The sequence below is a fragment of the Symphalangus syndactylus genome, chromosome 6, assembly GCF_028878055.3.
Source record: "Symphalangus syndactylus isolate Jambi chromosome 6, NHGRI_mSymSyn1-v2.1_pri, whole genome shotgun sequence".
Lineage (NCBI taxonomy): Eukaryota > Metazoa > Chordata > Mammalia > Primates > Hylobatidae > Symphalangus > Symphalangus syndactylus.
The window spans coordinates 69,912,660-69,923,356 of NC_072428.2; positions in this window are offsets into that span (position 1 = coordinate 69,912,660).

Here is a 10,697-nt window from a genome sequence, read left to right on the forward strand (position 1 = left end):
GTATATATCGACTTATTATGCTCTAAAGGCTAAAATGTGAAGGACATTCTCCATGTTGAATAGTAAAATTTTCAGATGAGAAGGAAAATGTGACTATATAATCTTAAAATTGCTCAGTGACATTTTAAAATATAGCTTCATCTCATAATTGTAAAGTGCTGAATTAGGCAAAATTAAAATTAAAAGGAATATAGAAACAATGTTTTACATTCCAATAGTAAGTTCTGATTATAAATTGCTCAAGGGTATAACTTTTGCCTTAGGATGAGCGATTAATGAACAAAATATTTTAATTCTTATGTAGAACAGTAGAAAAAAGAATGGAAAACTCATTCATTCTCAGAATTGATCAAGCTTAAAACTCGAAATCTCCATTCATTTCTGTCCTTTCTTATATGTGAGAATTTGTCATGAAATCCTGTAGCTTTTATATATATAAAAATATATCCTAGAATCTTACCACTTCTAACCACCTTCACAGAGAACATGTTGAATCCATCAACTATCATCTTTTACCTGCCTTACAGGAATAAATTCCAAACTAATACAGGCTACATTCAGCACAGCATCCAGAGTGATCTTTTAAAGAATTTATCTGAAATCGAATCTCTCCAGTAACTTCTGATTTCACCGAGTAAAAGCCTAAGTCCTCTCAATAAATATTTAGAATATTTAAATGAATATTTATGAAAATGCAGGTATACCTGTTATATGCTGCTCTTCATTGTACAAATTGGCAACACTGATGGTAAATCATCTGAATGTTTGCAGGAGGTCTGAAAGACTACTGAGTGACACCACCTTTTCCGAATATGGGCACACTTACCCACTTCTTACACTGTGTTTTTGCATTTGTGATTCTCAGACTTAGCTAGCTCATGTTCTAGACTTCAAGGGGGTTATACAAATTCTAAATGTTTTGCAAGTATGTGGTTATCTGAGCTCATTAAAGGTTATAAGTGGCTTAAAAATTTTTGAATGTTTTTATCAATTTAATGAACACTCATTAAACATCTATTATTTCTATTATTTTTTGCGAGTTACTGTACAAAACACTCTAATAGAATGATACACAAAATATTAACATACACTTACTTGGCCTTAGAAAACTTAAAGTTATTACATATGTGTGTGAGTGCATATGTGTTTAAATTTATTCATTCATACCATTTATTAAATATTTATTAAACTATCATGTACCAGGAATGGCTAGGTGTTGGGGATAAAATGATGGATGAAATAGAATTTGTCTCCTGTCCTGTGAGGCTTAAAGAAACACATGAATAAACTAACTGATGTGTCACAATTTATGGGAAATACAATGAAGAACAAGGTACAGTTATAAAGAATAGCAGGACATGAGGAGGGGGCCTGGTATCTTGTTTTAATTGGATATTAAAAATAATTCTAAGACAAATATTAAATCAAGACCTAAAAAAGTGTATTATTATGCAAAAAATGTGACATATGTCTATGTTTCTGTTTGAGTTAAAAGATGTGATCAACAAGTGGTGGCTGATCAAAGAGTGGGAAGAAAATTAAGGGGGTTTACAGGCAGAGGGAACAGTATGTGGAAGCTCTGAGGCAGAACATTTGCTGTGTTTTAGAAACTGAAAAGACATCGCGGTAGATGAAGTAGAGCTTGACAAACCTTAACTATAGCTCAGCTTGTTCCACTCCCAAATGAAGGTAATTTTATCTAATTTTATTTACTAAATTTAATCTGCCAACTTTCTAGATGTGAATGAGTCAATTATATATGTTATTAAGAATGGAAAATGAAAGCCATGCAGAAAAAGGAAATGACAAATACTCCTATGGTATTGACTAAAGTGGTTTACCAGAAAATATTTAGTTATATCATTATCTAATATAAGAAATTTAGTCTGTTCATAGAAAGAATTTTATTATTGCTGCTGTTACCAAATGCTAGTACTATTATATAGACCCTTATATACATGGTCCCTAAAAACTCAGTGTCTTCAACAGGGATTTTATAGCAAAAATAGGAATCTTTTTTATATTATGCACTCTTATATAAAGCTTCAATTTAAGATCTAGACAAACCATGGAAATTTAATTCAAAGAAGTTGCTATTTATGAATCTATGTTTATTCATCTCTCTATTCTTCAGGGAGGACAGACCTAGAAATATAGCCCTGTGAATTAATTTTTGTTATGATACTTGGTAAAAAATACAGTAAGAAAAGTATTTAGTCCTTAAGTGCTTTGGAACTATAACTCCTTTAGACAGTGTTTTCCAAGATGAAGTCCTTGGTCCAAGCAGACTCTTGGCACATGTATGGCAAACACAGAGATATTTATCTTCACTCTGGGTGCACAAAATATAGTGTGTGTGTGTGTGTATGTGTAACTGTCTCATCACAAGGGGCAAAGGACTTCCTTTATATCCCAGGTGAAGACACAGAGCACTCATCCAAGGGTGAGGCAGAATGTCCACTGGATTTCAGTCCTAACTGATTGCATTTGGAAACTGAATTTTGGCTCTTTCTTGAGTAGGGGACTTGGACAAGCTACTGAACCTTGGAACCTCCTTTCCTTACCTGGAAATGGGAAAATCAAAAAGGTAATGTAAAAAATACCTAATTATCTTTCTTATACATAAAGTCACTCTGGAAATCAAAAGTGCTATAAAGTCTCAGCAAATCGTGGTCCTTCGTTTCCCTCACATGTCCTCACAATATGACTCTCTTGTTCCAGTACAATGTAATGTATAGGCAAGAATTTGAATAACGGTGTTGGATTACTAGGAAGGGTCATACATAACAAAAGAAAATCCTTTTCTAAATTCTGTTTTTATGTTAACAGGAAATTTCTTGTTTTTTCTGTAAAATGTGAATAATAGTACCTATGTAGAGGTTGCTAAGATAAACAATAATAGATGTGAAGCAATTGTACAGTCCTTGAAATGTGGCAGGTACAGGGTATTTGGTGGTGATGATGATGATGATGATGGGAATGAGGATTCGTTTATTTTAATTTCTAGTTATTTACATCCCACATTAGCATGGCCAAGACACTAAACATAGCCTGGGACAACAAGTCCACTTTTTAAGATACTTGGAAATTTGAAAACTACTTTCTAGTCTAGTAGAGCTCATCTCTTTGTAAATATATTTAAATTATAAGACCAGGTCTTGTAGTAATTCTTCATCAATACTTTTGGCAAAGACAGTAAAATTTTTCACTTACAATAAAAAATAGGTTAAGTAAAATGGCAGCAGTATTCTGAAATGCGTGTAAATGACCAAGTAAGGGTATACAGATGTTTTTGTCCTTCCAAAGAGAACCTCAGACTCATTGCTTAATAGAATTCCTGGGAATGCTTCACTATATATATAAGAGACAATTATGCTCTTAATGGCTTAGATATAGCTGCTGCAACTGTTTATATTACATTTAGTCTTGAGGACTCTAAGCCACCTGAAATCTAACATTATCTTTAACACAGTATAACTCTAGTGATTCGGGAAATTTATGTTGTTTTTCAGTGTTACATTTCCTAGAAGCAATTCATTGAGCTAAAGCCAGTAATTATTTTAAATTATGTAGTAAGCAATGAAAGCCAGAATTTTGAAAATTGATGAGGTGTGGCTTCTTTATGTTACTAAATATTTGCTTTTTATACCTCTTTAAGATTAAGTAAGAATGTTGAGCGGGGCTAGACACACAGATCTATCAGAAACGTTGATGGATAGACCAAGAGCCCATGTGCTTGTTGAAGCAGGGAATCATTCAGTTCTCTTTCTTAGTGTTTTTATCTGTAAAATGGGAAAAAATGCTAGTTCCATAACTTATTAACTTATTGTGAAGACCAAATTAGTTACACTTGCGAAGTGCAGAGCTTGGTACATGGTGAGCATTTAACACACTGTAGCACATGAGTAAAAGCATGATCTCTGAAGCCAATCTGCATGGATTTGATACTTGGCTGTGTTGCTTACTAGTTGTGTATTGACTATTTAAGCTTTCTATACCTTAGTTTATTTATTTATAAGTAGAGAGAAAGATTAGTGACAACTACTTCATAAAGCCATTGTTAGTATTAACTGTTAACTCCTGCGAAGCCATCAGAACAGTGCCTTGCTAATAGTAATCATACAATGTTAGTTATTATTAGCTTATAATAATTTAGTAAGCACTTTAGATCCAGTCATCATTCAACTCAAATGAGTCCTATAATCAAATTGAACCTAATAATTCAAGTCCCGGGAACTAGGAAACACTGGGCTTTCTAAACCTTATATTGGAATGAATATCTTCAGAATATTCAGAAAGAGTAGAAGTTCTCAATAACTCTAATTCCCCTTTTTCTCTTTTATCATGACTCTTTATTGTTTTGAAAGACATTTAATATTAATCTCCTTTTTTTCCCTCTAATGAATGCATGTTTACCCTTCAAGATTAACTCCAGTGAAACACTGCCTGCCCAACTCCCTTGAAAGACTGGACACCATGTCTTTCAGCTACCATAAAACTTTGCTAAAAAGCCCTAGCATATCATATTATATGGCAATTATTCATTAGGTTCCTGCCTCATCAGGTTGCCTTATATAATGCAAACTCTTCTTAGGCATTTTATGTATTCTCTCTACTGGCTATTGTGTCTAGCATGCAGTGGTTACCAAACACACTTTTAACAAATAAATTAATGTGTTCTAGCAATTAATCCAGATTTTCACAAGCTAGATTCTAAAGCAGCATAAACTAGTTCAGATACATAGACTTTTTAGTGCAAGGATTCTGAACTTTGGCTACATGTTAGAATCACGTGGGTGATCTTTTAAAACCACTGACTTATTTGATATCAGGTGAGGCCTCAAGGAATGTTTAAAGAGTTTCACAGATGGTGCTAACGTACTGCCAAGATTCAGAACCACTCTTCAGTCTTTTTTACATCCTTTGTGTTTATTTTAAATTAATTTGGTACAAATGACATAGATATGAGTGTAGGTGCCATTTTATCAAGTAAAGCACAATTTGTCAACATGAGAATAAACGAGCTTCTATGTGATTAATGCCCTGTTTACCCCTTCTGAGAATGAGAATTTTGTTTCCAATGGATACCCCCATTTCAGATGTGTAAAAATGTTAAGGCATACTTTATGTCAAAAATAGACATATCTCTCAAATATTATTCATATCAACTACGGGAAGTAACTGATGAGACCCAAAGAGGTAAAGTTGTTAGCACTTACCATATTTTTTTTAAGAGGCAGGTTCTCTTTGTGTTGCTTAGGCTATGCAGTGGCAATCACAGCTCACTGTAACCTCGAACTCCTGGGATTAAGAAATCCTCCTGTCTCAGCATCTCCAGTAGCTAGGACTACATATGTGAATCCTCAAACCTGGCTAATTTTATTTATTTTTTTGTAGCGATGGTGTCTTGCTATGTTGCCCATGCTGTTCTTGAACACTTGGCCTCAAGTGATTCTCCTACCACAGCCTCCCAAATTGCTGAGATTACAGGTATGAGGCACCACACCCTACATACCATACAATTTTAAAAAAGCAACTCCAATATGTAAAATCATATCCTAGATCCCCAAACTTGTGCTATTTCCAGTTATCTTATGCTGCATCCTAACTGTAAACACTCTTCCCCATTGACTCTTAAACTTTGTAAATCTTGAATATTGACATAATTAATTCACATATACTAGAATAAAATATTTTTGTTATAAAATCTCAAGTAGACATTACAGTATTTCTAGAAAAATTTTAAAAAGCAAAGTCATTTTAGCAATTCATTATATAAAAATATATTGGGAATTAAAATGTTCAAAATATTACAAGATAATTTATTCAATATTTTATGCAAAAACAAATAGGATGACAAATATTTATTGTCCAGTAAATTCAAAATTAAGTGAATATTTTTTGCATTTTGTTTTCAACTATTAATATATATATGTACTTCTGTGCATCCGTGTACTTAAGCAAATATTAATTGAGCAGTTGTTATATGCTACACCCTGTGCTATGTATAGAGGTTACAAAGAGCAATAACCTCAAGGTTCTGAAAGTCTAGTTGCATATACGTTATACAAAAAATCCTAGCTTTTAATTGTTTTACTTGAAATTGTTTTCTAAATTATTTCCTATATTTGTAAATATAGTGGCTAATGATTATTTTCAACTACACATTTTTCAATTTTATTCATATGTAACTATATAAGGATATCCTAGAGCAAGTGTTAAAATTTAAAAAAATACATTTAAGCTCATTCCTATTTATGAGTTTACTCTGAACTACCTAGAATATGTAAGCAATCCATTTTCCAATTACTGCTCACACTTCTATTTTTAATAGAATGTATTGCTTTCGCCACTTCTTAGTAATATTTTGAGTATAGAAAAGCCAAGAGATTTGTAGGCTTATCTGTAGATCATAGAACTCTGGAAGGGAATGTGGCTGGAACCCTCTACTAGCCAAGTCACCCTCTGAATTGAACTGTAAGTGCTTTATTTCTAAAGAATGACAATAACTAGGTTGCTATAAAAAACCTTTCTGAATGTGATTTTGAGAGAGGGCGTATATTATCTCACTTCTAGAGAAATGACTAGAGGCCTAGGTCAATTGATTGAGGTCAGTAATGGTGGTAGCACCCCATCCATTATGGTGAGTTCTCTATTAGAGCTATTATCCCCTTTCTACCTCTAACATTAATTAGTCTGGCAGACAACCTCAAAGGAAAAATTAGAAGCAATACACCTGTCCTTTTTTCTGAATACTAATAGATGGCCTCCCTCCATCCTACATCCTCCAAAGACCAAGTGGTTAAATGTATTGCTGTTAACATAAAAAAAAAACTTCTTATTTTTTTCTCTCATTAACACTGGTTTCTGCACATATCCAGAAGCTGACCACTGTTACTATGAATGGAAATCTTTAGACAATATTTCATAAGCATCTTCATTGTATGCAAACAGAGAGAGAATACTATAATATTTTAGGTCAAGAAATAGGAAATTTCAAAAATTAAATAAATAATAATAAAAAAATAAGAAATTGAAAAAAAAAGAAAAGCCACGAAAGTTTTGTCATCTCCTTTCTTTTTCCAAGTCACATTGTCACTCAAAACAATGAAGAACAATGGAAAGAAAAGAAGAAAGAGGAGAAAAAAACATTTAAATAGGAGATATGGAAGAAAGGGATGGAGGGAGGGAGGAAGGGAGGAAGGAAAGAAGAAAAAAGAGTGTGAGAATAAAGTGTGGGAAGAAGACAGGAAGGAAGGTAAGAAGGAAGAAAAAGAGAAAACAAACGCCACAGAGAATTATGCAAAAATTTAAAAATCCAAGAGCTATGTAATCTAAAATAAACCTCAGAATTTCTAAAGAAGTTATCATCAAATGAGGATTAAAATTTATGTCAAATTTCCAAATTTAAGACTGAGAGTCTCAGCTCAAGACCTCTCTTCTGATCTCTTGATGTTCCATAGACTCATGTCTTGTTTCCATAGTGACCGTTTTCATGAGCCTTTTAAATAAGAAAAATTGATTTTCTCTCAACACTTGTTTTCAGAATCTTTCCTCCATTCCTGAAGCAATCCAAAGAAAATTGTCTTTACTTAAATACATTTAAGTTAGGTATAAACTATCAACGGCGCATTAGAAGGAAGAGAAATAAACAAGAGGTATTGAGCACCATAAATTAAATATTTAGAGATACATAGATAGAATAATATAGCCTTGTATTTATTCTTGAGTAAATGGTTATAAACTTAGATTTCCATCTTTCATGGAAACGTGGACTCCGTAAACGTCAAGATCTAGCAAGAAAACAGAAACGTATTTGGAGCATAAGTTTTGCTATTGGGGGATAAGTTAATAACCAATAACTGCTTTTGATTTTTATATGCAACAAAGTCTAAATATTACTCTGCATTAAATAATCTGAAAAATACAATTCAGAAAGTTCCCTAGAAACCTTGGCCTATTCAACCAGAAACATGTGCTATCTAAATGTGAGCATTCGATTTTGTCAGATCCATAATTATTAGTTCAAAATTTTAACCTTATTATTTTTCTATTTGATCATTATATATCTTGTATCACAGTAATCAATTTCAAATTAGCAAAAGTAAATATTACATTGAATTAATGTGTAACAGTAAACACTAGTGGCTTCCTGATATAAACTTAATAATCTCCACCTCACTCATATATCTTGACAAATTCCCTTCCTTAAAGTATGAATCAGGTCGATTTTGTTCCAAAGTTCCACAAATTTCTATAATCACAGAATTTCACAGTATATAGTCATTTACTATTTATTTTAATGATTTCATTTTATTTCTATGAACGTATGGCCAATTTTATCTTTGTGAAAGTTCATTTTTTCTATCATGTCACCATCTCTGCTTAGAACATGTCTGCCACATTTTAGCCACTTAATAAATATTTACTCAATGAATACATGAATTGACATCCTTAAAGTTGCCTTTCATTTACTTCAATAACCCATTAATTCATGAGAAAAAAATTGAAATGAAGACCTATTCAGATTTATGGTTAAAAAAATTAACAGCAGAGACTAGGATTGCAACCCCTGCTTTTTTTGTTTTCTGTTTGCTTGGTAGATCTTCCTCCACCCCTTTATTCTGAGCCTATGTGTGTCTCAGCACATGAGATGGGTCTCCTGAATACAGGACACTGATGGGTCTTGACACTTTATCCATTTGCCAGTCTGTGTCTTTTAATTGGAGCATTTAGCCCATTTACATTTAAGGTTAATATTGTTATGTGTGAATTTGATCCTGTCATTATGATGTTGGCTGGTTATTTTGCTCATTAGTTGTCACAGTTTCTTCCTATCATCGATGGTCTTTACAATTTGGCATGTTTTTGCAGTGGCTGGTACCGGTTTTTCCTTTCCATGTTTACTGCTTCCTTCAGGAGTTCTTGTAAGGCAGGCCTGGTGGTGACAAAATCTCTCAGCATTTGCTTGTCTGTAAAGGATTTTATTTCTCCTTCACTTATGAAGCTTAGTTTGGCTGGATATGAAATTCTGAGTTGAAAATTCCTTTCTTTAAGAATGTTGAATATTGGCCCCCACTCTCTTCTGGCTTGTAGAGTTTCTGCTGAGAGATCCGCTGTTATCTTTTTTTCTTTCATTTTTTCCTTCATTTCAACTTTGGTGAATCTGACAATTACGTGTCTTGGCGTTGCTCTTCTCAAGGAATATCTTTGTGGCATTCTCTGTATTTCCTGAATTTGAATGTTGGCCTGCCTTGCTAGGTTGGGGAAGTTCTCCTGGATAATATCCTGAAGAGTGTTTTCCAACTTGGTTCCATTCTCCCTGTCACTTTCAGCTACACCAATAAGACGTAGATTTGGTCTTTTCACATAGTCCCATATTTCTTGGAGGCTTTATTCATTTCTTTTTACTCTTTTCTCTAAACTTCCCTTCTTGCTTCATTTCATTCGTTTGATCTTCAATCACTGATACCCTTTCTTCCACTTGATCAAATCAGCTACCGAAGCTTGTGCCTTTGTCACATAGTTCTCGTGCCATGGTTTTCAGCTCCATCAGGTCATTTAAGGTCTTCTCTATGCTTTTTATTCTAGTTATCCATTTGTCTAATCTTTTTTCAAGGTTTTTATCTTCTTTGTGATGGGTTTGAACATCCCCATTTAGCTGGGAGAAGTTTGACTCATCAAAGTCATTCAGAGTGAACAGGCAACTACAGAATGGGAGAAAATTTTCGCAATCTACCCATCTGACAAAGGGCTAATATCAAGAATCTACAAAGAACTTAAACAAATTTACAAGAAAAAACCAAACAACCCCAACAAAAAGTGGGCGAAGGATATGAACAGACACTTCTCAAAACAGACATGTGAAGAAATGCTCATCATCACTGGCCATCAGAGAAATGCAAATCAAAACCACAATGATATACCATCTCACACCAGCTAGAATGGCAATCATTAAAAAGTCAGGAAACAACAGGTGCTAGAGAGGATGTGGAGAAATAGAAACACTTTTACACTATTGGTGGGACTGTAAACTAGTTCAACCATTGTGGAAGACAGTGTGGCGATTCCTCAGGGATCTAGAACTAGAAATACCATTTGACCCAGCCATCCCATCACTGGGTATATACCCAAAGGATTATAAATCATGCTGCTATAAAGACACATACACATGTATGTTTATTGTGGCACTATTCACAATAGCAAAGACTTGGAACCAACCCAAATGTCCATCAATGACAGACTGGATTAAGAAAATGTGGCACATATACACCATGGAATATTGTGCATCCATAAAAAAGGATGAGTTCATGTCCTTTGTAGGGACATGGATGGAGCTGGAGACCATCATTCTGAGCAAACTATCACAAGGACAGAAAACCAAACCCCACATGTTCTCACTCATAGGTGGGAATTGAACAATGAGAACACTTGGACACAGGGTGGGGAACACCACACACCGGGGCCTGTCATGGGGTGGGAGGAGTGGGGAGGGATAGCATTAGGAGATATACCTAATGTAAATGACGAGTTAATGGGTGCAGCACACCAACATGGCACATGTATACATATGTAAGAAACCTGCATGTTGTGCACATGTGCCCCAGAACTTAAAGTATAATTAAAAAGAAAAACTTTTAGCTAACAGAAAAAAATTAACAGCAGATTCCATGTATACATACATTATATATATATAT